At 38.3% G+C, this 27,103-nt stretch overlaps 1 protein-coding gene across 3 annotated transcripts in view; it reads left to right on the top strand.

The window, feature by feature from the left end:
• RSG7 (Regulator of G-protein signaling 7) overlaps positions 1-27,103 on the top strand; it is a 67,279-nt gene that overhangs the window by 11,148 nt on the left and 29,028 nt on the right. The window contains exon 1 of one of the 3 annotated variants that reach the window (XM_043411634.1): positions 9,300-9,817. The exons of the other annotated variants lie outside the window; for them this stretch is intronic. The gene's annotated coding sequence lies outside the window, so the exon portion shown is untranslated. Of the gene's footprint in view, positions 1-9,299; positions 9,818-27,103 lie in introns of those variants that run through there. 3 annotated transcript variants of the gene reach the window in all.

Below are 27,103 nucleotides of genomic sequence, written 5' to 3'. Positions count from 1 at the left end.
AGTGAAAAATATACTGTGTAAATTCAATTTACGCGGTAACATTTTACCACTCGTCTCAGAACTGCTTAAAAATATTGAACTGAACGGTTTGCTTTTGAAAAGATGCATGAATAAAGAGAAGGGAAAGGGATATTGCTTTCGCAATTATTTTCAGTGATAAAATGGACGCTCTGCTGGAACCGGCATGATACGAATAGAAGATAAAATAATCCTAACAATAATAACTTGACGTTCATTGGAACTGCGAGCAAATAAATTTTCTCAGAATACCGTTAAGCGCGATATTATCGCTTATTTCTCGCGGGAGGATCTATCGAGTAAATGAAATGGTGGTCCAACCCTTCACACCGACCCGTTTAATTGTAGTGTAATGGAAAAAAAAAAAAAAAAAAAAAAAAAAAAAAAACGTAAAAGAAAGAAAGTCGGTCATTATAAAATTCTGGTCGCATATAAAGAAAATCCCTTGGAAAAGTCTCTTCGCGGGGCAGCAAACCACCGCAGCGAGACTCCTTTTCCTTTTTTACCCTCTATTATCCACGGACGCGTATACACAAAAAAAAACACACCCACATCCATAAAAAGGAAGGAACGTGTACGTTTCTTTTTCACGAATATTTCCCGATGGAAGAAACTCTGCCGCTTTTATTTCACAAGATAAACAACGATCTTAGAAACTGATAGTGAAATTTTCATCGCAGCCTCTCTCAATTTCTGTACTGCATGAATATTTCGGTCAAGCTCCGCGGAGATATCAAAATTTCTATTGGAATCAGTGACGTGTGCGCGTACGTGCAAGAGGAAAAAATTGTCATTTTTACTGGCAAAGCGTTGGGTAGCCTAGCGTGAAATCGTTAAAGGTTCACGGATTTTCGTAGAGGGGATGAATTCACGTGAATGCGTCGATGCTACGCGAGATACTGCCAAGGAAAAATTTTCGGACAAAAGTCCAAAAAAGTTCCCACGCTATATGTGCTACTATGCCGATTATCTCAATATTCGGATGCAACAAGGCGCATTTTGAAAGGGCGATATTCGACTTCATTTTTGTTTTTTTTTTTTAAAGTCTCTGTGACTTTCTTTTCACTTTATTTTTGAGCTTTCTTCATATCCGTTTCAATTGGACCGCTTTTTCAGATAATTTTTTTTGTTCTCAATTCTACGAGTAAGGCCTTTAAGGTTTTTAGTAGTAGTAGTAGTAGTTTTTAGTAGGTTTTTAATAAGGTTTTTAGCAAAAAAAAATACAAATTTTGGAGATTTTCGCGTACCACGAATACTATTGGATTTCACAGAATATTTCACGAGTAAAAAAGTTGCCTCTGCGATTGTTTTAGTTACTAACATTTTTTTCGTCGTTTGTTCCAAAATGTATTTTTTCATTAATTTCCCAGTTAAACCTCAAGTACATTGAGGTAACTTGAAAAGGATGCGAGTTTTTTCAACAAATTTATCAAAAATATGCTTCTCAAAAACGCTCATACCATGTTTTATAAAGAAATTTATTGAAAAATTTAAATATAAAAATGAAACTTAGTTCACTCATGAAAATCAATTGATGAGTAAAAAATTTCGATGAAAAAATCTAGAAAAATCCAGCAACTAAAACAATTGCAGACGCAACTTTTTTTATTCGTGAAATATCCCGTGAAATCTAATAGTTCTCGTGGTAAGTGCATGGCAATCTCCAAATTTTTTGTTTTATTAAAAATGTGACGATTCCGCGAGAAAATTTCGTTTTAAATTTTTCCAAAAACAGAAATGAAGCTGAGGCTTTCATCTTTGAGAACTTACTTGCAGGATTAAGGAGAAAAATTTTTATCCGAAAACGCGTTTCAATTGAAAAGGAAATAAAAAGAAAACCAAAAAATGAACGTTTTCGGAATGACGTAATACCCGTAAAATAGATCGTAGAAACTTTTAAGAAGATAAAAGTCAAGTCCAATATCTCCCCTTCGGAATGCACCTTTTTAAACCCGAATATTTAAACTACCGGCGTAGTAGCACAAGGGAGAGCGTGAGAACGTTTTGGACTTTTCTCCGAAAATTTTTCACTGGTACTTTTTCTCATGCTCAGCGCCACGAAAAATTTTATGGTTTGTACAACGGGAAACGAGCATCACCGAATCTACATCGGCGTTATTTTCGCTCGAATCGTCCGCAGTTGAACTATAAAAATAATGGATATAGTCCGAGACATTTTGGAATGGGATCTCCTAATCATTCGCTCGATGCGGAACATCGTTTCAAGTTCTTTTTGTACAACAGCACATCTAGGCTCTCCTCGGAACCGAAAGTCAGGTATTAAAGTCTCGCGATTGATTTAATTTTCACTCGAATCGACGAGAGCTTTCCGAGTCAAATGGATCAGCGGAACTCATTCAGCTGCTCGGCTCATTGAGTTTTCATCCGCGACAGGAACTCTTTAAGGCACACTCTATTTGATTTTCACTTAAAGCTACAGTACGAGCGGGATGTAGTTATTGTTTGTGTCTAAACGAGAATCCAGTGACGGGGAAAACTGTTTCATATCTGCAACGCACCGAGCAATGCCCATAAAAAGTGTTTAGACTCGGATGGAAAATTCATCGTGCGTATAAAATATTATTTTCGTATGTGTCAAATTTTTCACGCGTTATGCATCCCTTCAATTTCATTTTTATCCAATCTCCCAACGATTACTATAAAAGAGTAAACCGAACATAATTGAATCCCGTGCTTCGTTGCCACTCTCGATCTCGATGACATCATTGTCGAGAATTTTTCGTATCGTCATTCGCTTTTATTTTGTTTCGCAAACCGGAAATAAAAATATCGCTGTGCCTCGAGCGAACGATCGCACGCATGATAAATATTTTTGCAAAAATAATTTATTTGAATCTACAGAATGCTTTTGAGTTATTATTTATAACGATTTCATTAGGCGGTTTTGTAAAAATTCAGGCATAAGATTTACGAGGGAATGAATGTTTCTTCAAGAATTAATGAGGAAAAAATCTTGTGACATGGAAGATTCTCATTAAACAGTTTTGAGACAACTTGCTCTCGTGTGAAATTGATAAGGAAATGCTCCTTAATTACTTTGTTGAAACTTTCTTCAAAGAGTTAGAGAATTTTTGTTCCTTCTTATAAATTTAATTCGCTTAAAGACTCCGGTCGTATATTAGACTCTAATCTTATCGTACACAACTTCATTCGTTAACTTAATGACGTAATCCTTGATTTTATTATTTCCGATGATACGACAGCTTGGCAACTCCTCAGTTTCCAGACGAAAAGAGTCTGGGAAGGCTTGGATGTAGAGGAAGAGAGGGTGGTAAAGAGTAAAGGCCGCGATTCGCGAGTGCTCATCGTATATTATATTTCAACCGCGCGCGCTTCACCACTCAAAGTTTCTTCCGCCTGCTCTCGAGCGTGCAGAGTGTAATTGCATTAGTGCAACTGTATAATATTTACGATCTACGTACATCGAGCACGCGCACATTCACCCATAAACGTAGATATGCAGTCGCCAGCAGTTGACTGTTATTATTCCGACGAGAAAATTTGTACTTTTTCCACCATTCGTATCTACTCACTGTAACGGAACGCCGCTGAGTCGTTCCAGTGGAGAGTCGTCCTTCACGAATGCGCAGATAGATGGCGTTTCGCAAAGCCTTTTTCACGAACGGAACGTCACTCCCACTTGTATATGAAGCTCTTGAGTAAAGATCACCGTTACATTGACCAGAATACCAGAATAACTTTTTAGAGAAAAAGCCCATTATTCTCTAAAATTACTTCTTTCAATTCAGCTTTACATTTTTCAAAGACGAGTGAACATTAGTCATCGTGGGTTCATAATTTCATATTTTTACAATTATAACTAAATGTTTCAACAAATAACGACGCAAACGCAAAAGCTCTCGTCTCTATTCTCTCTTATTCTTTCTGTTCGTATTTCCGTGTATACTTTCGTCTGCTCTAGAATCACTGTGAGAAGGAGAGAGATATGGGAGACAACACAAACATTAATATCGTAATAACGTGAATCTTATCACTTTCTCGTTGTGTTTACGAGAAGATACGCGTATGCTTTGCTGGAATGCATCGTCTTCTGCCTCAACGATTCTGCATTAGGGTGCGTCATTTTAGGGCAACTTTTTTTTTTATCTGTCGTGTCTGAAAGTCTTTAGTTAGTGTCGAAAAATGAAGCTTCGCGAAAGGGTACCCTTGTCAAACAATATTTAGAGGCCGCGAATCGAAATTGAAAGTTTCCTATTTGATTAGCATTGCAAAAACCTCATGATTTTTGGTACCACTCTGCTAATTCTCATGTAGCAATATTTTCCTGGTGGGTTTGTGTGGGAAACTAGATACTCTTCAATAAAGTCAATTGAATCATGTCCGTAAATTCAATATTATTCTCGGCATCATTACTAATTCACTGTTAGTAATTTTATATGAATATTTTATTTGAATATGAGTAATTTTATATGAATATTTCGAATTGAACGTTTGTAGCGTCTGAGTAATTGAATATACAGAAAAAATTCAAATAACAAATTTGTAGATAAACGGATTTGCTACAAAAAAGTTTTATGAGTTGAAACTGTACATTCAATCCTTTACCCAAGTTACAGAGAGTTTTATGTACATTTTTTTTCTCATTGAGACAATTTCCATTATTTTGGATATAGTCTGTGAACTTTATTGAATATAATCATCTAATACGTTGAAAGAAGGGTTTAAAGTGATTCTTTACGAAAAAAAAAAATGTAATTTGCAGGTTTCAATGAAAAAAAAAAAAAAAAAAAAATTACGTTCCATCGGATTTCGATTTACCGTCATAAAATGACCGGAAGAACAGATTTATTTAAAGGAAGAATTGTTTGTCACATTGGTTGGATGAATCTTCTGATGATTTTTTACCAGCCATGAAAGATATTCTCACTGTTATTCATTTTCCGTCAAACAAGTACAGTTAGGTCCACCCCTCCGATTTTTATTTAATTTATATATATATATATTATAGGACATAGAAAACTAAGAAACACGTATTTTTTTTTTATCTGGTCATAACCGGTTTAAAGGGGTGAAAACCGTCCTCGAAAATGAGCACCTCACGGGGTGATTTCTCAGTTTCGCATATAGAAGCGCTTGATGTATTTGAATGAAATTAGGGCTAAAAAATTTCCATTGATGAATCATCAGAAACGCATTCCAGGCTTTTTAGGGGAAAGGGTGTTGAAGAGGTGAACAACCCCTAATTCAAAAATGTCAGAAACTACTCAACAAATGATACAGTTTCTGCAAATAAATTAGTTTTCTTGGTCATTTTATGGCGGGAAATCAAAATCCGATGAAACGTAAAATTTTTTTTTTTTCCATTGAAACCTGCAAATTACGTTTTCTTTTTCGTAAATAATCACTTTAAGGAGTTTCGGTACAAAAGTCTAAATATTAAGAAATTGATAAAACTTGGTGATAATGTTGTTCAACATCAAGTGCAAAAACACAATTTTTTTCAAAATTTTCTTCTACTTAGTTATCGAGTAATTACGCATTAAAGCAGATTTCTTATGCCCGGAATGTATACCTATATATATGAAAACGCTATGCTTATACACGTGAACTTTAGTGATCAATTATTCGATAACTGTGTAGAAGAAAAATCTTGAAAAATTTGTATTGCCAAATTTGGCACTAAAGAATATGTTCACCAAATTTTATAAAATTCTAAACTTTTTGAAATTTTTTATGTTTTTAGCATGGTTTAGCATGGCAACATTGTATTGCCTGTACCGAAACTCCTTAAATCCTTATTTCAACGTATTAGATGATTATGTTCAATAAAGTTGACAGAACATATACAAAGTAATGGAAATTGTTTCAATGAGACAAAAAAATATAAATAAAACTTATTTTAACTCTCTGTAAGTTGGAAAGGGTTGAATGTACAATTTCAGCTCATAAGACTTTTTTGTAGCAAATTTGTTTATCTACAAAATTGTCATTTGAATTTTTTTCTATATATTCAATTACTCAGACGCTACAAACGTTCAATTCGAAATATTCATATAAAATTCACTGTTAGTAATGATGCCGAGAATAATATTGAATTTACGGACATGATTCAATTGACTTTATTGAAGAGTATCTAGTTTCCCACACAAACCCACCAGGAAAATATTGCTACATGAGAATTAGCAGAGTGGTACCAAAAATCATGAGGTTTTTGCAATGCTAATCAAATAGGAAACTTTCAATTTCGATTCGCGGCCTCTAAATATTGTTTGACAAGGGTACCCTTTCGCGAAGCTTCGTTTTTCGACACTAACTAAAGACTTTCAGACACGACAGATAAAAAAAAAAAAGTTGCCCTAAAATGACGCACTCTACTATGCATCTACCTGTTTTAATGTATTTTCTATCGTGTTTTAAACGCAGAGACACATATTCATAACTCGCAAACGAAAAATCACGGCGCAAGGGAGTTCTGACACGAAATTAACGCCATTGCGGTCGGTATTCATCGACGGTCTATATAAGTATAGAAAACAATTCGATACATGCGTACTGTTTCATTCACAAGATGCAAGCGATACTGTAACTTCTTTAAAGAATTCAGATAATAACGAAAATTTTGGGATGATTGCAATTTTTAATGTTTTTTCTTTTCTCCATAAGAACCTTGACATTTTCTACAAGTTCTTTCTTTTGTTTTTTCTTTCTATTTCTATTTCGCTTTCTATTGTTTTTTTTGCATTACAAAAAAAAAATTCTTCTTTTCAATTCAGCTTATTTCTAATGACACCACTTTGAAAATCTTTTAGAATGTACCGAGAACCTTAATAGTTGAATAACAACAGAAATTATAAAAATTGAAATCGGTAATCATTGGAAAAATTTCAATTTAAAAAAAAATCAGAAAAAATGAACAACAGCTCTTAATATTGTTTGTATTTTTTTAAACTACGTTTGAAAACAAAGGAAATGTAATATAATTTATATGATTTGGCCAATGTTTGGTCAAACTGTCAGCTTCTAAAAATTTAGTACACCGTTAATCGGGATAAAATTCATTTCAATTTTTCTGTAGTTGAAATCATTTAATGAACTATGATTTTTAGGTATTAAAAAAATAATCAATAGGGCTGTCTTCAATTTTTTCCGATTTTTTTTGGAAAGACTTGAAATTTTTCCAATGACTACCTATTTTTACTTTTATAATTTGCATTATTTTTCAACTTTTAAGGTTCTCGGTACATCCTCGAACATTTTCAAAATAGTTTCATTAGAAATAAGCTGAATTGAAAAAAAAAGAATTTTTTTTTGTAATGGAAAAAAGAAGAGTAAGCGAAATGATCCAACTTTGAAAATTTCAAAGAACTTGTAAAAAATGTCAAAGTTTCTTACGAAGAAACGAAAAAAAATAAAAACGGCAATCATCCCAAAATTTTCGTTTTTTAACTAAATTCTCAAAAGAAAACCTTGAAGATGGATTTGTATGATCTTTTGATATTTTTATCTAAAAAGTACATTCGAAGACAAAACTTAAAAAACAAAACGTCCCACTAAAAGTCATTTTTGCGAAAGCGTTGTCACTTTGAACAAAAATAACGGCATATTTTTGAAAAATTCATAATGATTTTTGGGTCGGGAAAGAAAATTTGAAAAAATTTTGAAAAATTTTTTTGGTACAGTAGAGAAGAAAAAAGTTTCCGCGAAATCGAAAGGGGGCAAAAGTCGTCGATTTGATCTGGTATGCCCCAAATATTGTCGCGGCACGAATTAGAAAGTAACGAGAAGGAAAGCTCGAGGGTTAAATAAATGAAATATCCATTTTGAAAACATCCGAAGTAGCTTCCCCGGGCAGACTCTGGATGCCAGTGAAGTAAGTGCTGGAATAAAAGTGCAAGACCAGTTTTTTTCACCTTTCGTTGAACAGAGCTCGTCGAGTATCAAATATTACCATCGAAATTGATGAAAAAAGAATGCGATTTTGAATCGATTGGATAAAAATCAAACAGACAATCATCCGAAAAATAGTGGAACCTTCGCTCCGGAATAACTCTCAAATTTCCCATATGTAAGAGCTCGACCAGATTTTTATTTTCACTCGTGTCTCGAGACAGTCCCTCCCTATGGAGGATTCCGCAATGGGAGCTTCTGCGAATTCGACTGTTTCAGAATTTTACAGCATCCCATCGCGTGCCGCCAGAAACTATGGGGATGCTGAAATTGTACGGAGGGCAACTCAAAGAACATTCTCCGTCGCTCGGAGCGTTCGGCCATTTCCTACGTTTGGTCTCTAGCGAATTTCCTCGTCTCCCTTTTCTTCAGAGGCTTATTTTATGCAATGCGCATCGTATAGGAACAAACGCTCTTCGTATCTCGTGCTTGATACCGACGTAGAGATATACGTAGAGACAGTAAACGTATGTATTCGCGGTGGGACATTCGGCTAATACATATGCATGAGCGTAGTGTGTCGAGGATATGCTTCCAGTGTTTTCTTTTCGCGGCGAATGTATCTGCGATGCACGTACGCGCGGTCGCTTGGCGTATGAAATGTGTCGAGTCTCTCGTAGAGTAAGGTTCGTGAAGTAGCGTGTTGGAAGGGTGAGAGAGAGAGAGAGAGAGAGAGAAAAGATGTAAATTGAACTGATTATGGGTAGAAAAGTAGGAAAAAAGAGGAAAAGAAGGCAAAGCAGGAGGGGGGCAGAAATTCGTTGGTTGGCCGATCGATTACGAAGCGGAGTAAATAATGAATGGAAGGAAGTAGGAATCGGGGTGAGTAAATACGAACGGATAAGAGAGGCCGAGGGAGAATGAAATGTTGCAGAAAAATGGATAGTGCCTGAATTAAACGAGAATACTAAACAGATGAAATAAAAAACTCATGCGGCATACAATAGCCGGTAAGAAAGATTAGCAAGCATAGGAGGAGGAGGGAGAAAGAGAGGAGCTAGCGACGAGTGCTTCGTTCGAGCAAGAGAGAAGATGGGAGGCGGAAGGGCGCGCGAGAAAAGAAAAGAAGATGAAAAGATGAAAGAGAGCAGAGCAGGGGAAAAAAAGATCACCGAGTCTTGCCCTAGGAGTAAAAGAGAAAGAAGAAAAAAGTTGAATAGGAACTCTGGAGAATAAGAAAGAGAGGGAGAGGGAAAGAAAGAAAGCAAAAGAAGCAAAAGATGGTTGGAGGAAGAGGAAGTGAGAGAGGCAGATAAAGAGTGGGGCTGACGTTGGGGCCCACTGCTCTCGTCCGGGTATGGCCACGATCTCGAGCTGTGTGCGAGCCACCGCGCCGCAATATCGGCAGTTTAACGGGAAGGCGTTGGGATTGTGCCACGTGATGGGAACAACGCTCCGGTAGAACACGAATTTATATTTCATATAGTACCTTGCGATGTGTTATCATTATCAATGTTGTTTTGTATCTCGACATCGCATCACCCGATGGTTACCCTACCAAATCGATTCAATCGCTCTCGTTCACACATACTATCTATATCGACGTGTGTGTGTGTAAAGCATGAATATTGATATACTATACGCAAACCGAACGAACTCTACATAAATATATCCGTTCGTACGGCAATGAATAAACCGAGTGCCCGGGATAACCGCGGTCACTGTTCAACCGGTGTTTGAATCCTCGTGCGAGAGATTCCCACGTGAGTTTACTGCAATAGAAAAAAAAACATAAAAGACTAATAAACCCCAGTGCTATGAAAAATAATGAGCGACGAATATCGACGGGGAATTGAGCGGATATGTTACTCGTCGTTTTATCCCTACAATCGCGTGCATTTCATCTACCGGATTTGAGGACGTTCTGCTGGTAAGAATTGTCATCAGTTGCATTTTATTGTAACGTTATACTTTTCATCTCGTATTTATTCAACTCGACGAATTTATTTATGTACGTAAATTCGCGAGTTTTTCGGCAAAAACTAGTGATTCGGAGGTTTAATATTTGGGCACATAGTTTGTCGGGGTAAAATGAATCGATGCTCTCGTGCATGGAAAGAAAAGTTGTGATTAGAGATCGTCTGTGTATACGTACGGAGGCCCCCGGGTCAAGGAAAAACGTTTCGCTCCTGAGATCCTCGTACAGCTGTGATAATACTCGTGATACTTTTCTAACGAAGGGGTAAAACAAGGAACTGAAGGTGACCGAGGAAGCGAGAAAAAGGAGAAATAAAGCGTTCTGTTTCATGCGTCACAGCTCACGCAGCGAAAGTTCGCTGCTTCGCGTCCGGACGTTCGGCACCGACGATTTAATTAGTGTCGCGCGGAGACAACCAGTACGGGCTGAGGCTGCGAGGCGGGGAACGCGAGAGTGGTTATCTACCAGTGGTGGCTTACCAATGCGACCAACACTGATACAACGTTCTAGCGAGCTCGACATTTCCAGCACAGCGTTAACCGTCACGATCGCAGCGCAGTAGCTCATCTCTGTTCCTCTCTCTCTCTCTCTCTCTCTCTCGGGTGCCCGCGCCTTTCCTTTCGCTCATTCTGTCTAGTTCACTTTTACCAAGTAACGAGGAATGTAACGGCATCGTAACCGCTGCTGCGGGAATCTCACGGCCCTTGGATGCGCGTGTGGTCAGTCGATGATCATAACAGAGTATTATAAACTCGATATCGCGAGATGTAACTGCAATAGCGTGTAACAACGTTGTAAACTCTTGATTACGCATTAATGTTATCTATGAAAGGACCTTAACGTACTGCTGGAAAAATAAATTTGTTTATCAAACTCAATTTATTTGGTTGCATGGACGAAAAAATTGGCCGGTGTAATTATCTTTTTGTTCAACCGCTCATTGTTTGATTCATTCAAGTGAATCGTTAAAAGTTCTTGTATGTAAATCGACGTAATTTCTCAAGCCAAGTGATTTGGTTCCCAACATGAATTGGTGTTTTTTTTCTTTCATTCACCCGTGATCATCCATGTACCGTTCGAAATAGAATTTGATCACTCATTGAACAAAAAAGACGTTTCATTTTCTTTTTTTATTCAAACCAATAGAACCGTTCAAACATATTTTCTCAAAAGGTGATGAATTTGAAGGGGAAGACGATGATTCGCTTCTAGAAATTTGCCAAGCCAAACCTCGATCGTTCGTTCACGGTTGTATAAAAAATCATTCGTTTTCTGAATAAAAACCATTCGAATATCCATTCTCAGTATAATTTTTCGTATTTTTTAGCAAAAAAAAAATAAAAATTAAAAACCGACTGCACGCTGCTCGTTCGGAAAAAAATTACTCAATATTTTATTTACGTCGAGCAGTTTTCTATTTAGTCAAATAATAAAATATTCATGAAGCAACATACGTTTTCGAAAGATAAAACAAGAAAATCTCGAGCAAACACTGGAATCTCAGGGTCGCTACAGTTGGCCGCTGTTCCCATGAATACAGCAGGAACAGGAAAAGAAATGTTGATGGGGGGGTAGCGCGCGCGAAAAAGAGGTACGCAGGAGGTGGAAGGTCAAAAAAAAAGAGGTTGTGCTTGATTGTAGCGAAAGTCAATAACGGGAATGAAAAAGGTAAATAAGGGAACCACACAGCAGCGGGGGGACCCGCATGTGAAAATAACCTCGCTCCGGCACGTGTGTTCGTCGAATTAAAAAACTTTCGAAATGAAAAATGGGGGCAGTTTTTTGTGATAAATATTTGGATTTTATAACCCAAGAGGACAAACTTTTTTTACCGCATGTGTTGCTTCGAATTCAATGATGTTTAACAGCCTTTCGTGACGACGTAACGCGAAGTTTTCATTGAAAAATATTGATTATGAAAAGGAGAACACATTCCCGTAGTAACCCCTTTTCAACATGGAATATTCATAGTTTTTTAAACGCGGTTGTTCTAATCAATTCAAATATATTCACGGTTCGTTCGCATTCGAGCACTCCCAAATCTGTTCTTTTATCGCGTATATAGCAAAAAATTACGGAGAGTTATTTCGACGATCCCGGAACGTTCCTCCGATAATTGGAAAATTTTAAGCGGTCGAAATCGGCATGATTTCGTCGATTATTGCTCAGATCCGCATTTCAACGAAAAATCATGAACGAATTTACGGGTCCGAATCCGTGCGTCGAACGAAAAAGTGGGTGATAAAAATTCAATGCAATTTAACCGGTATGCGCCTCCGTTCGACTTTATCTTTTTTTTTCTCCGTCATATCGAACCCCGAGCACGCTTTTTTCTCGAGCAGTCACGTTCACAGTACTTTTATCAAGAAATAAAGAAAAAAAGCATTTCCATCGGTGAAATAATTTAGCACAGCATGTATATGCATTTTTATAGATTGAGCCTCCTTATATAAGATGGCTACGGTTTGGATGGTTATGCTCACGAGTATCAGATCAGTTATTGAAATGAATGGTATCGTAACGTATGTGACGAAAATCAAGATATCTAATTTTTAAATAATCTCGTGTTAATTTATTAATGCGGTCATGCTTAAACATCGAAATATTTTGTTCCTCTGCTCTCGGGTTCGGGCAATCACCGTCACTTTTAACCGCCAGTTTTGGTGTAATGTATTTCACAAAGTTCTCGAGTTTCGTGGCGTTCTCTCGAACCAACGACAGCATATATTCAGGTTTCATTCTCCCGTTTATTATCAACAGAACGAACCATCAAGCAGCAGAATAAATTTCGTTGAATATTCAATGAAAATTTAGATCTATCCATCTGAAGCTTCGAAAATTAATTGTTTCGAGATCCCCGGCATTTGCTGCTCTTTCTCGCCGCGATTTTCAATAGTTTTTTTTACATATCTCCTCCGTGTATTTTTCAACATATTCCTTCTGAAACGCATTGACGACCCTCCTCCGCACTGACCGCGCTCTTTTTTCAAAGAAGACTCTGAGCCTCCCCACTGTAAGACAAACTTCTACAATTTCAACAGCTCGTTACGCTTTTCCATAACGATCTATCGGAGAATCATAAAAAATATATATCTCCTTCCACGAATGTAAAATCAATGGCCCATCGCACTCGCCGCAAAACCGTGCAACTTCTTTACTCGGTATTTTTCTACCCTCTCGAAGTCCCGGATCGATTGTACATTCTTTTTGTCGCATCACCCTCTTCTTTCTTGATGTCAGCATGCTTCGATGCCTCAGCAGAATATGCTCTTGCTATAATCATGAGAGCTCTCGCTCCAATATATATACACATTCTATAAAAGTTCGTACATATTTCCAGCGCAAGTGAAGTCGAGAACGCGTTTTCTTTATTAACTTATGCCTCGTCTCAATTGTACGCGTTTTTCCTCCACGACGTACTTACAAACCCTTTTTTTTCCTTTCCTGGAAATAAAAGCGCGACGTCTCTCTTTTGTTCAATGGTTCGTTCTTCCTTCGTCTCTTGTATAAGATCCATACTGGTGCCTTCGCCGCCTTCATACCTATCGAATATAGTCGCAAGTTTACAGTCATACAAATGTCGTGGAATACTGAACGACTCGTCGTCACGTAGTTAGAGAAAAAATGTAGAGCAGCTTTTTTTCCACAAATTGGAAATAAGATTTCGTCCGAAAGTTGCGCCTCCGCATTTTTCACGTAATTCCTAGAATAGAAGCGATGACACGGAGTCCCAAGAGCTCGGCGAAAATGATAAAGTTATTTCCGCTTGGGAATATTCAATTTATGCATTATTCAATATCCGCCGCTGATAAAACCGTAACCGCGTATATATAGTTTGCACAGTTTCCGAACTGACAAAGTTTGTCCAATTTGAAAACCACATGATTCGCGCGACATATTTTACAAAACATTATATATCTCGTTTCTTCGCCGCACGAATGTAGCAAAACTAGAAAATAGCTTGGAACGATTTCTTCGATAACGACGATGAAGTTTCCAACGTTGGATTCCAACGAAATGAACGAAAAAAACGTTTGTAATTCACCAATTTTTTATTTCACGAATCGTTGGTGCAGCTTGAAAAACTACGAATCGCAAATTTGGCAGGGAACAAAATAGAAGAATTACTGAAATTATTGGAGAGTTTTTTTCGATCATTTCGTTGAACTCGAACGTTGGAAACTTCAGTGTCATTTTTCGATATAGAAATTTTCGACGTGTTGTTACGAAAAACCTAAATGTACAATCGACTAACATTTGGGAAAACAAAAGACAGTGATCGTAGAAAAAATCGTTAGGTTGTCAATGAATTCGTTATTTTCCAATAATTTCCGCGGTACTAAAACCTATATCTTTGGAAAGGTAAAGAGTTCTATTTTCTCGTGAAAACAAACCTTTTTATACATATGGGGCATTCCAGGCCACATCGACCTGCACTTTTGAACCCGATCCCTTTCGATTTGGCGGAAACTTTTTCATCTTTTTCTACTGTACCAAAGAAATTTTTCAGAATTCGTACAAATTTTTTTCCCGACCCAAAAATAGTTATGAATTTTTCAAAAAAATGTTGTTATTTTTGTTCAAAGTGGCATAACGCTTTTACAAAATTGACTTATTGAGTCGTTTTTTTTCAAATTTTTTTTTCGAATGTACTCTTCAGGATAAAATATCAAAAGATCATAAAAATCCATCTTCAAGGTTTTCTTTTGAGAATTTAGATAAAAAACGAAAATTTAGGAATGATTGCAATTTTTTATTTTTTTTTCTTTTCTCCATAAGAAACTTTGACATTTTCTACAAGTTCTCTGAAATTTTCAAAATGGTGTCATCAGAAATAAGCTCAATTGGAAAAAAATTTTTTTTTTTGTAATGAAAAAATAGAGTAAAAAGCGAAAAGATCCCACTTTGAAAATTTCAGAGAATTTGTAAAAAATGTCAAAGTTTCTTACGAAGAAACGAAAAAAAAATAAAAACGGCAATCATTCCTAAATTTTCGTTTTTTATCTAAATTCTAAAAAGAAAACCTTAAAGATGGATTTGTATGATCTTTTGATATTTTTATCTGAAAAGTACATTCGAAGACAAAACTTAAAAAACAAAACGTCCCACTAAGTCATTTTTGCGAAAGCGTTATGCCACTTTGAACAAAAATAACGGCATATTTTTGAAAAATTCATAACGATTTTTGGGTCGGGGAAAAAAATTTGAAAAAATTTTGAAAAATTTCTTTGGTACAGTAGAGAAGACAAAAAAGTTTCTGCGAAATCGAAAGGGGCCAAAAATCGTCGATTTGGCCTGGTATGCCCCATATACTCCCGTAAAAACACTTTTTTGACCTCGCAGAACCAGGATAAATCTGCGGCAAATACTTTATTGAATAAGTTACATTTTTATTACGGTTTCATCTCCGTTTTACTTCAGAAAAGTATATATGGTGCTCTCGATTTACACTTCGCTTCCTGTAATATCCGATTTATAGCAACGCGCGATGCGGCGTCTTATTCTCACGTAAAACGTTGCTTCGTTTTCCACCAAGCTAGTATTCTATCCACTATTATTTACGATTTTATCCGCTAACTGTTGACGTTATAAAAATACTTTATTTCCGATAAGAATAGCTCTCAGCCGGGAATAATGATTTTTTAACGAAGAACGTGAAATCGTCAGTAGTGTCACTGGTCTCGGAAGTAAATTGATTTAAACTCACTTCACAGTGTTCAACGTCGCGTGATCATGCCGTCTAATTGAAGCTTTAAAACTTGGTCGAATCATTATTGAATGTCAGTTACAGCCCAATTACTTTTACGTCGATTCATATTAAATTCCGTCAATTCTTCATTGGAACCCGCGAATATACATTGATGAAAATTTCCTTCAAGTCTGGATTTACTCTCTCAAAATGATTTTAGAACCACTACATCTCGTTGATATCTGCATTACTATCAATTTTAAGAGCTTTCGACATTATTTTTCCTTCTTGCTGGGAAGCGATTGATTTGACTAAATGGCTCATTGTCAGACCCGACTAACATTACATCGTATGGGTTTCTCCTTTTGAAATAGTGTACCAAAAGTTTTTGGCAATTCAGCGAAGAGGCCTGCACAGTTCTCGTATGGGAAAATTGTTGCTAGCGTTTCGACTGCCCAAACACAGGAGATTTGAAGTAATTATTTACCCGGCGATAGTCGCGCTACCTCACCGAACTTCGTTTGTCGTGTGATGAGAGATTCTCTCACAGCCATTCTTATGTCACGATCCGCTCCAACCGCACCTTCCTATACCTTGAAAAAAAATATGAGAAAATCTCACGCGCGACTATCGACGGGTTTAATACGAAAATTGAATATTTCCAGCAACACGAGCGCCGCGCGTCTTTCGGAGTCTCCGAAACAAAAAGTTCTCCCTCTGCTTCAATGCGATTGCAGCAGTCAAAAATCCTACACAATTGAAAATGAATAATGTTCGTTATAAAGTGAAAGGTTTTATATATGTTTTTACAACAACGCGCGGTCATATTGCGTGAAAAAGAAAATTAAAATCTAACAAAACGGTGCTGGAGTTTTGAAAAAAGCTGCAAATTATATGCTTGAAAACCAGATGATCTTTTTGCGAGGCAAAACGCGATGACTTTTATTCAATCGAAAAATTCTAGAGTTCGAAAATACTTTTCATACGTGGATAGGCGGGAAAAATAACATAGGAATGGATTAAGGTTGACCTATCGCAAACTTCATTATTAGATACAAACGTTATATTTTGTTATTTCATAGTTAAAGTGCACAGGAAAATGCCTGCAAAATTTTTGAGCGCATCATCGACTAGTTGTAACAATAAATAATCGATAAAATTTCGAAATTTAACACACAGCTTATGAAGACCGCGCTCCAACAGAGACTTGAGCCATGAATAACTAATTTTCCCGATTACATATGTTTTAAAAAAGAATGCTCAAATGTTCAAAAAATGATGAGGATCATTTTTAAATAAAAAAAAAAAAAAGTTTGCCGAACAAATAAAATAAAAATCTTCGATTTAGTCGAGTAATTACGTGGTGTGTCGTCGTCTTCTGCTACTATCGCTCTGGCTCCGTAAAGGTGGCATCGCTGCATAACCTCGAATAACACGGAACGCATTCGATTATGTGAACCATCAAACTGTATTCGTTGAATAGTCGAATTGAGGGTTCTTATCCGAGAAACAGAATGCTAGGAAAAATAAATTTGTTTGAAGACAATGTTTCTGGTCAAGCCGAACATGGTGTCGATCCATGGTCAAACATAAAATCTCCTCGCACAAAGGGATCGTAAATGGTAAGCAAAGAGGACAGCGTTGCCATATATGTATTAGGAGTATGGCTGATTGGACGATGTGAGTCAAATGAGAATGACATTAAAAAACTTCATAATAAATGATGTTCCATAAATCATCACGCCAAACACCTGAAAAATCATGGAATTTCGTAATACTAATAAAATAATATATAAATCCATCATCTATAGTTAATTTAAAGTTTTCAAAATAATAAGGTGTCTCTTGACTAGCTGCTGCAATAGGTCAAACTTAAGACTTTTGAAAAACGTATCTTTTGATCCGGGTGAGAAATGCGGGCTATCTTACGTGGTATATAGAAGCACGAACATGGTGTACGCAGAAGGATGAGGATAATGGCAACAAAAGCAGCGGAGTGACACCTTTCGATCGACCCAATTATGATTTATAGCCTCTTACAAGGGGACAGCGAACTGGATGCAGCCCTATATACGTATTCTTCCTCTCTCTCGCTCAATATACGCCGAATATCTTCTCTCTGGATGCGGGAAGGCACACTTCTGAGTATCGTTCGATCTAGTGCCACCTCGAGTGCCGATGATAACGCGTGATGGTTCCAATCAATTGGTACTTCGGCCTATCTCGCTTCTCTTCGCGTTGTCCGCCTCGTGACATTCGAAAATTATCAATGCGGCACTCGAAAACGTCACTCCACTTTTCGTTTTATCATTCGCCTTTTTGCCGTTCACGCTCCGGAACGGGCAAGTCAACTAATGAAGTTCCCATCGAGCTAGTACCTCGTCAGCATCTGCTTTTCCAGTGAAAAATCTTCATCCTCCGCAGGCTATTTCAGGCATAGATCGTTCGAAAAATGTATTCCCGCAAAAATAAAAATAGTAACTTCTCGTTGCATATGGAGAGTCGATGAATAAATTTACATTTGAATTATCCGCCATATTTAATGCGTCATTTTTTTATCAAATATATTATCGGACATGAAATTAAAAAATTCATCATCGTACTCTATTTCTGTATATATAAAGTAAGAAATAACGCAATAAAAAATTCAGATCTTACCGAATCGCCTACGACGTTCGAAGCAGCGGAGCATGACGAGCGGGTTATATAGAATCTAAATATGGAAACGGATCAATCGGGGTCAAAGCACACCACTTTTTGAATCGCCGTAACGATTACGTGCGTGCATGAACAACTATTGTGAATCGTGATCAATCACCTAATCAAGCTATTTTCACCAGTCACCTCGTCGATACAGATATACGTATATACAACCAACGAGTCTTCCTTTTTACGATTCCTGCATGTTCGAAGCTATAGATCACCTCTGAAGCTGCTGCGAGAGCAATCGAAAGCTCCATTAATCCTATTATGGAGGAGCATTACAACGATGCTGTGCTTCGTATTCATCGATTTTTCCCATTTCAACAAACGCTACGATTCCGAGACCATTATTCTCGGAACTAACCATCCCACAATTTTCATAATTAAGCTTATCGCCAGGCGAAATGGGATGAAAGTATTTCGAGTAGCGTTTTTGCAATATGTATCAATCGTAAATACTGTCGATCGCAAAAGAATATATAATCGTTAACGTTTCATGACGTTGAAGTTCGTAACGTTGGAGTCCAACGAAATAATGTAAAAAAAAAACTCTCCAATAATTCCAATAATTCTCCAATTTCGGCTTTGTCGAATTTGCAATTCGTAATTCTTCAACCTACACCAATGCTTCGTGAAATAAAAAATTGCTAAATTACAAATGTTTTTTTCGTACATTTCGTTGGACTCCAACGTTGCAAACTTCAGCGTCGTAACGTTTCATAGATCTCATTGTCCACGCTTGATCAATCAATCGGATTAAATCTATATGAATGAATAATACACCGGTATTATTTATCACTTTCCGTGAATCTTGAAGTTTGGTAGGTGCAAAAGGCTTCCTTGATTTTTTACGTCCAAAAAAACGGCCAGTAGATATACTAGGCGGGTTCTGGACCACTTTTTCTCTACTGCGCATGCGCAGAAAAATCCATTGCGCAGGTTCTACTGCGCATGTTCTAGAAGGTTCCATGGGAGGGGGGGGGGGGGTACTGCGCATGTTCCAGAAGGTTCCATGGGAGGGGGGGGGGGGGGGATCGGTGACGTCATAACTGCGCAATGACTTTGTTTGCGTCGGGCGAATTACGGTGACGTCATAACTGCGCAATGACTTTGTTTGCGTCGGGCGAATTACGGTGACGTCATAACTGCGCAGTGACCTTGTTTGCGTCGGGGAATTACGGTGACGTCATAACTGCGCAGTGACCTTGTTTGCGTTGGGCGAATTACGGTGACATCATAACAGCGCAGTGACCTTGGGTGTTTTTTTGCGTCATAGGAGAATTGAGGAGGGGTCATCACTGCGCTGTGACCTTGGGTGTACAGAAAAATGACGCGTCTGGAAGCGCAGTGAGGGCCTTGGCAGCGAAGAAGTGGGGGTATTTCTAGGGCAAGATATAAAAGATTGGAATTAAGCATAGCAAATTTTATTTTTCAAGTTGATCTCAAGATGGACAGATGTGCGTATACAATCGATCCATTGAAACCACCTTCAATGTTGACTAAAAATGATCTCAAATCGATTCCCAAGGTTCTGCTCATAAAATATTATGGCAGATTCATTCCTTCGTTATGGGATCGATTACCTGAACATTTGCAGAGTGATAGTGAGGTTCAGTCGTATCAATATTGTCATGATCATTTTAATCCACCATGGGTGCGGTCTCATATTGATGATCTGGGACCAATACGTCGAGACTGTGAAAAATGTTGGATCATGGAGCAGCTAGTGAATACTTATGCAATTTATTGTACAAGAAATCCTACTGAAATGACGGCAGAAGAACTCTTGATCATATCACCATCAACGTTCAAAAAATATTTCAGTGACTTTACAGATATTTTGTGGGAGCGTTTACCACATTATTACAAATCTGACGTTGAAATTCAATCATTTCGTCGATGTTATCATCATTGGAATACATCTTCGATGGGAGAGCACATTGATGCCCCAGCACCTTTACGAAAAAATTGTAAAAAATGTCAAGAGAGTGAAATTCACTCATGAACCTGTCCCTGGACGTGCGCGTTGTAAACGAGGCCGCTTCGAGAATTCTCTGTTTTTCCAGAAATGTTTATGATATAATTATTGGAAGGCGATTTCTGCGCAGTTTTGGTAGTTTCAAATTACTTTTTTGGTGGGGGTAATCCCTATAAAACAAATGGTTTTCAAGCTGTTACGGCTCATTACGTTACACGATGGACGACTTGACACCAGATGAGATTAAGCACTTGTGCTGTCTTCCCCCATATTTCTGTGACTACGATGATGCTGTGGTCAAGTATTTCGGTGATGATCCACCGGAAAAAGTATACGAGTTTCTACGGGATCTATCGCAGTTCCAAGCAAATTTGGAACAAGTGAAAAGTGAACGGAAAAAGAGTGAACAAAAATGTGTGCGCTGCGGTTATACTCAGGGATCATTCGAGACTATCGAGAGCCACATTCGAAGTTTACATCGTCAAGTTGAAGAAATAAAAATGAAATTGAATGAGCTGAACGTAGACGATGACGACGACGATGATGATGAAGGAATCAACCTTGACGGAAGAATCAGCAACGTGATTAATCTTTTTCTAACATTGAAGAAGCGTCTGGAGAATATGAAGGAATTTATAGAAATCATACGAGTATAATATGTAGAAAATTTTTATTATTTTTACAAACGTATGTAAATGTTGAATAAAAAAAAAAAAAAATTACATGTTTCCTTTTTTCCCTCTTACATCAGTTTTTTTACATTTCCGCTAATTGGGTTGTATTCAACGATCCGATCGTGTAGAATCAGACAGTACGCGGATGTTTGTGGTGGGAACGGAGTTCCCGATTCAAATTCCAAACGTATATCCACTGGTCCTGATTTCAGGAACTCGTTTTGTTTCGAACAATCGATAACAATGAGAGGGGCTTTTTCTACAAAATCAGCTTTGCTCAACAAAGGTTCTGACTCTTTGCCGTAGTAAGACGCTTGGAAATTCGCATACATATCGTATAGCAGAGCGTACTGATTGTGACTAATATCGAGATTCAAATTTCCATAAGGATAACATTGCGAGTTTAGAAACAGTTTAACATCGCGAATATCGCAATGATCAAAATTACTCGCATTTTTTATCGCGTTATTTTTTCTCGCGGTTTGAAATCCAAGAATCACGTATCGCGGTTTTTCGAGCTGCGTCGATGTTTTTACGACCCACACGTGTTTCGAGGTGACTGGGAGTAACGGATACTCGTACAATTCCCACGTACGAAAACTCATGGCGATGGATGGATCTTTGGCGATGTAGTTGAGCAATTGAACTTTTCGTTGATCCGATACTCTGATATACGGAATCATCCATTCAATTTTGAGTAATGAAATTTTGAATTGTTCAGCAGCAGCTTCGCCCGGTGTTTGCACAACAGCATTCATATCGCTGTTCGATCTCGTGAGAATCAGCTCGTGCTTGGCATTGATGACAATTCGATGATAATCCTCAGCGAATCCGAGAATAAGACTTAGGGGTATTGAAAGGTCAAAATTTCCATTATCATCCGTCAATGATGTTGCATCATCCTCACGCCAGCCAGCATTTTCCATCTCTTTTCTAGGATTTTGCGATACGTAATTTTTCATGAGTGTCGTGAGACCAACATTTTTGCTACGATCGATCTCGATAGCGTTCAACTCATAACGCATTTCCTCAAACAGATGACAGATGGCATTATTGGCGAGTCGTGTATGTTGAACCGCAGTTCCATCTGTTTTCGTTAATTTTCCATGTACGTGCAAAGAGCTTTTACTCGGGAGCAAGCACAGATCTTGATGTTGAACGGAAATGCGGATTTCATCGTTGTTGTTGAAGGTTGCTGACGCGAACGGTTGATGCGCATGAATTTCGTAGTGGGCGATGGCCTCATCGAAGATAACGGGTTTTTGTATGGCTAGGATTTCTTCCATGGTGGTGTAATGCATGCAATTACAATACAGCAAATTTTCCACTTTTTCTTTTTAGTTTTAATCCCAAATTCTTTAGGAACTGAATGTTTTGACGTGTTAGCTCCTTGAGAGGTGCTCGACGATTGATGGATTTTGTACATATCGATTCGTTTTTATAGCCCAATCCAACTTTAGTATTAAATACAATACCCATTATGTTGTTTTAATGTGTAATCTTATTGTTATAATTTCACCACGAAAATTCACCGGGTTTCCGTCTTGATCTACAAGTCTGAGCTGAAGATGATCTATTGACTGTACGGCGATCGGTAGATAAATGACGTGCGATGGTACTTCTATGATCTTATATCCTGGCGGAACAACGGGAAAAAATTCATGGATCGTGTGCACTCGTTGGTCATTGATGTAAGCACCTGTGGTGATATTGCACTCGACTCGTAGAGAATTGATTTTAAGAATGGCTACAGGTAATTCGGACTTGTGTACGGCATTGGCTTCCAGTTTGCGTGCCACGAATCCCAACAGTCGACCGATCGAGTCATCAGGTTCGAAATTTATTTGCTGATTACACTTGATCTCGCTGCATAGAGTATTGTTGTTTGGCCTGAGGTTTATGAAGATGTTTTTGTCAGAGAGTGCACTCTGTAAATAGCGCTCGATATCCGCAATTTCGTAGCTCCCAGTAGGTATAGTCACAACTTCTTGTCCCACATAAAATTTATTCTTGCCCACATCGATATTCGGTATGGAATTGAAGGTGAGCAATTCGACGAGTCCGAGGGTATAATTTTTGAACGGTGACAGTTCTATAGGTGGGAAGTAGTAAGCATCCAATACGGAGCTCGTTCCCGAAAGCGTCAGCGTGAAAGAATTATTCATGGTAGTTGTCGTTCAACTGATGATTTGCCACTAAAAATCATTCTTTTTATATAAAAAATTCAAGCATAAATGACCACACACGACAGTATCGTAGTTCTGATATCGTTCATGATTGTATGTGATAGTGCTACCAACACCAAAATATTTCTTCAAATCTTGAGGTGGTTGGAGATTGCCAAAACTGTCAAAATACATGACTTTGTCGTTGGTTTTCCGGTATGCGACCCAATGTGTGCCAGGCCCATCCTTGTCATCCAAATTTACAATAGCCGATTCGTATTTTCGAGGACCGTTCTTGGGTAAGTTGTTTCTCATGAAAACTCCGCGAAAATGAGGAATTTTCATAGCTCGAGCATACTTTATCAGATCAAAGTCGGTGAGTGCTCGGTGTGGTAGCTTTATGCGTTTTTTGTTAGATACAGTCCCATGCCTTTTTTGTAGGGTTTCAGGTATAGTCCTTTACCCATCGCGATAGCTTCCATCGTTTCATTGTGTCGTTTACTTTCTTCCAATTGACGCTTGGCAGCGCTAGCATCGTTCACAGCTTTCGCTATTCCTGCTGCGCCACCAGCGAGAGCTCCAGTGGCACTCAGCCCAGCGAGAATAGGCGCGAGAAGTGGTAGAAAACCACCAATTTTCGTTGGCATTGGAAGAACACGAGGTGACTTCACTTTGCTTCGTCCACCCGCCTTTTTTACTGCATCACGTGCACCTCTGAGAGCCGATTTTATGGGATTCGAACCACTCATCGATGCTTTAGCTGAATTGATAACCTGTTTCAGCATCGTCTTGCTATGCTTTCGTTTTCTCTTGACACCCATACCGAGCTTCGTTTTGGCTTTCATCGTGTTTGCTATACCCCAAGCCACTGCTTTTTCTCCAATACCAGCGTCTTTCGCGAGGACTCTTTGCCAGGCTTTTTCCTCAAGTACTCGATCCGCTTCGTGTCTTGCTGGAAGATTTTCACGACTCTTCGAATACGCAATGTCGTGTTCCTTGCAAGCAGCGTCCAGAGGGTTAATACCGGGATCACCTCGTGCCACTCTTTTTGCTAATTTCGTACCTGGACCACAGTACTGATAGCCTGGTACGTGTACTTCGAAAGGGAGTTTATTGATCAGTTTATTGACAAATCCTTTTCCGCGCTTTCGTTTGATCATAATTGGACCGATTTCACTTTTTTATGGAGCGAATTTCTTTAAACTCGAAGTTATAGAATTGTATCGATTCATTTTTTCCGATGTGCATCGGAAGAAAGCTCGTTTACGACTGACAGATGCCTTTATAAGCACCCTACTTATATGTGTTCGTGTCAGTCGTTATCAAGATGAGATTCGAAACACAACCCAATAAATTGACCGTCATGAATTTCGACGATCTTGCTCAGAAAAAACAGCGTAAACGACGTCACGGCCCTCTACTGCCAAATAGTGTGCGTGCTGTAATATGTGGCCCCTCCAATTGTGGTAAAACCAATGCTCTTCTTACTCTAATTACCCATCCCAATGGTTTGAGATTTGAAAACGTTTATCTGTACTCGAAATCGCTGAATCAGCCAAAGTATCAACTTCTCAAACGCGTACTCGAACCCATAAAAGGGTTGGGATATTTTGCTTTTCAAGATCACGAGCAAGTGATCAAACCGGAAGACGCTCGCCCGAATTCCGTAATGATTTTCGATGATGTTGCCTGCGAAAAGCAAGACAACATGAGAGCTTTTTTCTGTATGGGCCGACATCGAGACGTTGACTCGTTTTATCTTTGTCAAACGTACGCTCGTATTCCCAAGCATCTAGTTCGGGACAATACCAATTTTATTGTACTTTTTCGTCAAGATGAGATGAATTTGCGACATATTTATGATGATCACGTGAACACCGACATGTCATACACGCAGTTCAAAGATTTGTGCTCAGCATGCTGGAGCGAGGATAAATATTCTTTCGTCGTAATCGATAAAGACAGAGACGTCGATGACGGTCGATATCGAAAGGGTTTCGACTGCTTTATAAATACAGAAGCATCGATACAGTGAGATCAGTCAATGTTCGATCAGCATGCAGAGCGCAGAATTTAATAAGGAAAAAGATGTTTTACGGAAAATCGCTCATGCGAGTGATGCGATTCGACGTAAACATAAACTCATAAAATTAGGCAAAGAGGCCGTTGAAAGGGTCATGGATGAAGTGTTTCGTCCTGTGGTGACTCCTCTGAAAAAAATTGCGAGTCAACAAGTAGAGAGTGTAAAAAAAGAGGTAAAAAGAGAGACGAAAGAAGCGATGAAAGAGGAGGAAGATCTCGACAATACTTTCAATACCGCATATGAAGATAATGATGATGATGATGATGATTATCAACAAGTGTCAACTGAGAAGGACACTGAACCATTCAAGGAGCAAGCTGTTGAACCGCTTGTTCAGCAGTATCTGCGAATGTTTGGAACGGCTGAAGAAAAAGAACTGGATACCTCGTACGGTGTTCGAAAACTCGCGGGAGGCGTTTTAATGATTGGTGACTCACCTGTGACATTTGACGACAAACTCGTCTCAGTGAAAAACAAGACGTATGAAGCCTCGCCTGGTTTACTCGAATTGATATTCAAAAAATTACCAAACAGAGAGATCGTAACTGCAGCAGATATGGATAATTATGGAACCATCATTATCGACACGAGTGCTCACCGAAAATACTATAAAGCTGAAAAACCTATTCGCACGGAGAGCAAAAAATACCAAAATATTATCTCGAATATTCTTCCAACAGGAAAAATTGGCAAAGCTTTGCCACGCTATATGACTATCCCCAAGGAAAATATGGATTTAGTTTATTGGGACGATCCTAACGAGCTGGTCGATAGATTGCGTCTTCTTCTCGCCTCACAAGCCGCTGGAAATACAAGCCACAATAACGAAATAATATCCATCATTGAGGAATTACGTGAAGCTCAAATAATTTATTAGCCAGTGCGTACTAGTCGAGTTCATTACAATTATGAGTGTTGACGTGTTTGGACGAAAATTATTGGGTGATCCTCGAGGTGCCCAAGGTCCTCCTGGTAATGGATTTAAATTTACAATCGATGGTCAGTATGATATGGACAACAAGAGATTGTGCAATCTTGCCGATCCTAAACTGGAAAATGATGCTGTCACTGTGCGGTCGATGCAAAGTTTTGTAAATACAGTGCAAATGGAAAAAAGTCAAAATCTTGAAGAACTAACGCTCCGTAATTATGAGCTCATTACGAGTTTGGAAGCGCGACTGAGAACATTGGAAAAAGCTGCTATTGGAAAAAACGATAACAAGTTGATGCCGAGCATGCAAACTAGACAAGAGTTGAAAAACGAAACATGAATGAGAAAAAAACGTTGGTCGTTGAGGAGCTTCATAGGCCTGTGCGAAGAAACTATCCCCGTCGTCATGTGAATATTCGTGGATTGGATGAAACCTGGCAGGCGGATCTCGTGGACATGTCAGCGTACGCATCGTTCAACAATCGGAAGAAATTCTTGCTAACGATTATCGATACATTTTCCAAATTCGCCTGGGCTGTTCCGATTAAAAGTAAAAATGGCAAAGATGTGGCGGACGCCATGAAATCTGTACTCGCAAAAGGTCGTGTACCACAAAAATTACACGTTGATCGAGGCAAAGAATTTTATAACAGCGACTTCAAAGCTCTCTTGAAACATCATAATGTTGAATTATATTCCACATTCAGTAATATGAAAGCATCGATATGTGAACGTTTTAATCGTACTTTGAAGGCAAAAATGTGGAAGCAATTCAGTTTGCGCGGCTCATACAAATGGATAGATATTCTACCAAATTTGATGTCTAGCTATAACAACAGCAAACATCGTACGATAAAAATGAAACCAAAAGATGTCACTGCTGAGAATGAAAAAAATATTCTACGAAATATTTATGGAAATTATCGTGTCAATCGTACGCGTAATATAAAGTTTAAAATTGGAGACAAAGTTCGAGTCAGCAAGCACAAACACGTTTTCGAGAAAGGCTACACAC

Source organism: Venturia canescens, chromosome 2, assembly GCF_019457755.1.
Source record: "Venturia canescens isolate UGA chromosome 2, ASM1945775v1, whole genome shotgun sequence".
NCBI lineage: Eukaryota > Metazoa > Arthropoda > Insecta > Hymenoptera > Ichneumonidae > Venturia > Venturia canescens.
The sequence above is the reverse complement of the archived record's forward strand: the minus strand, read 5'-3'. Positions and strand labels throughout refer to the sequence as shown.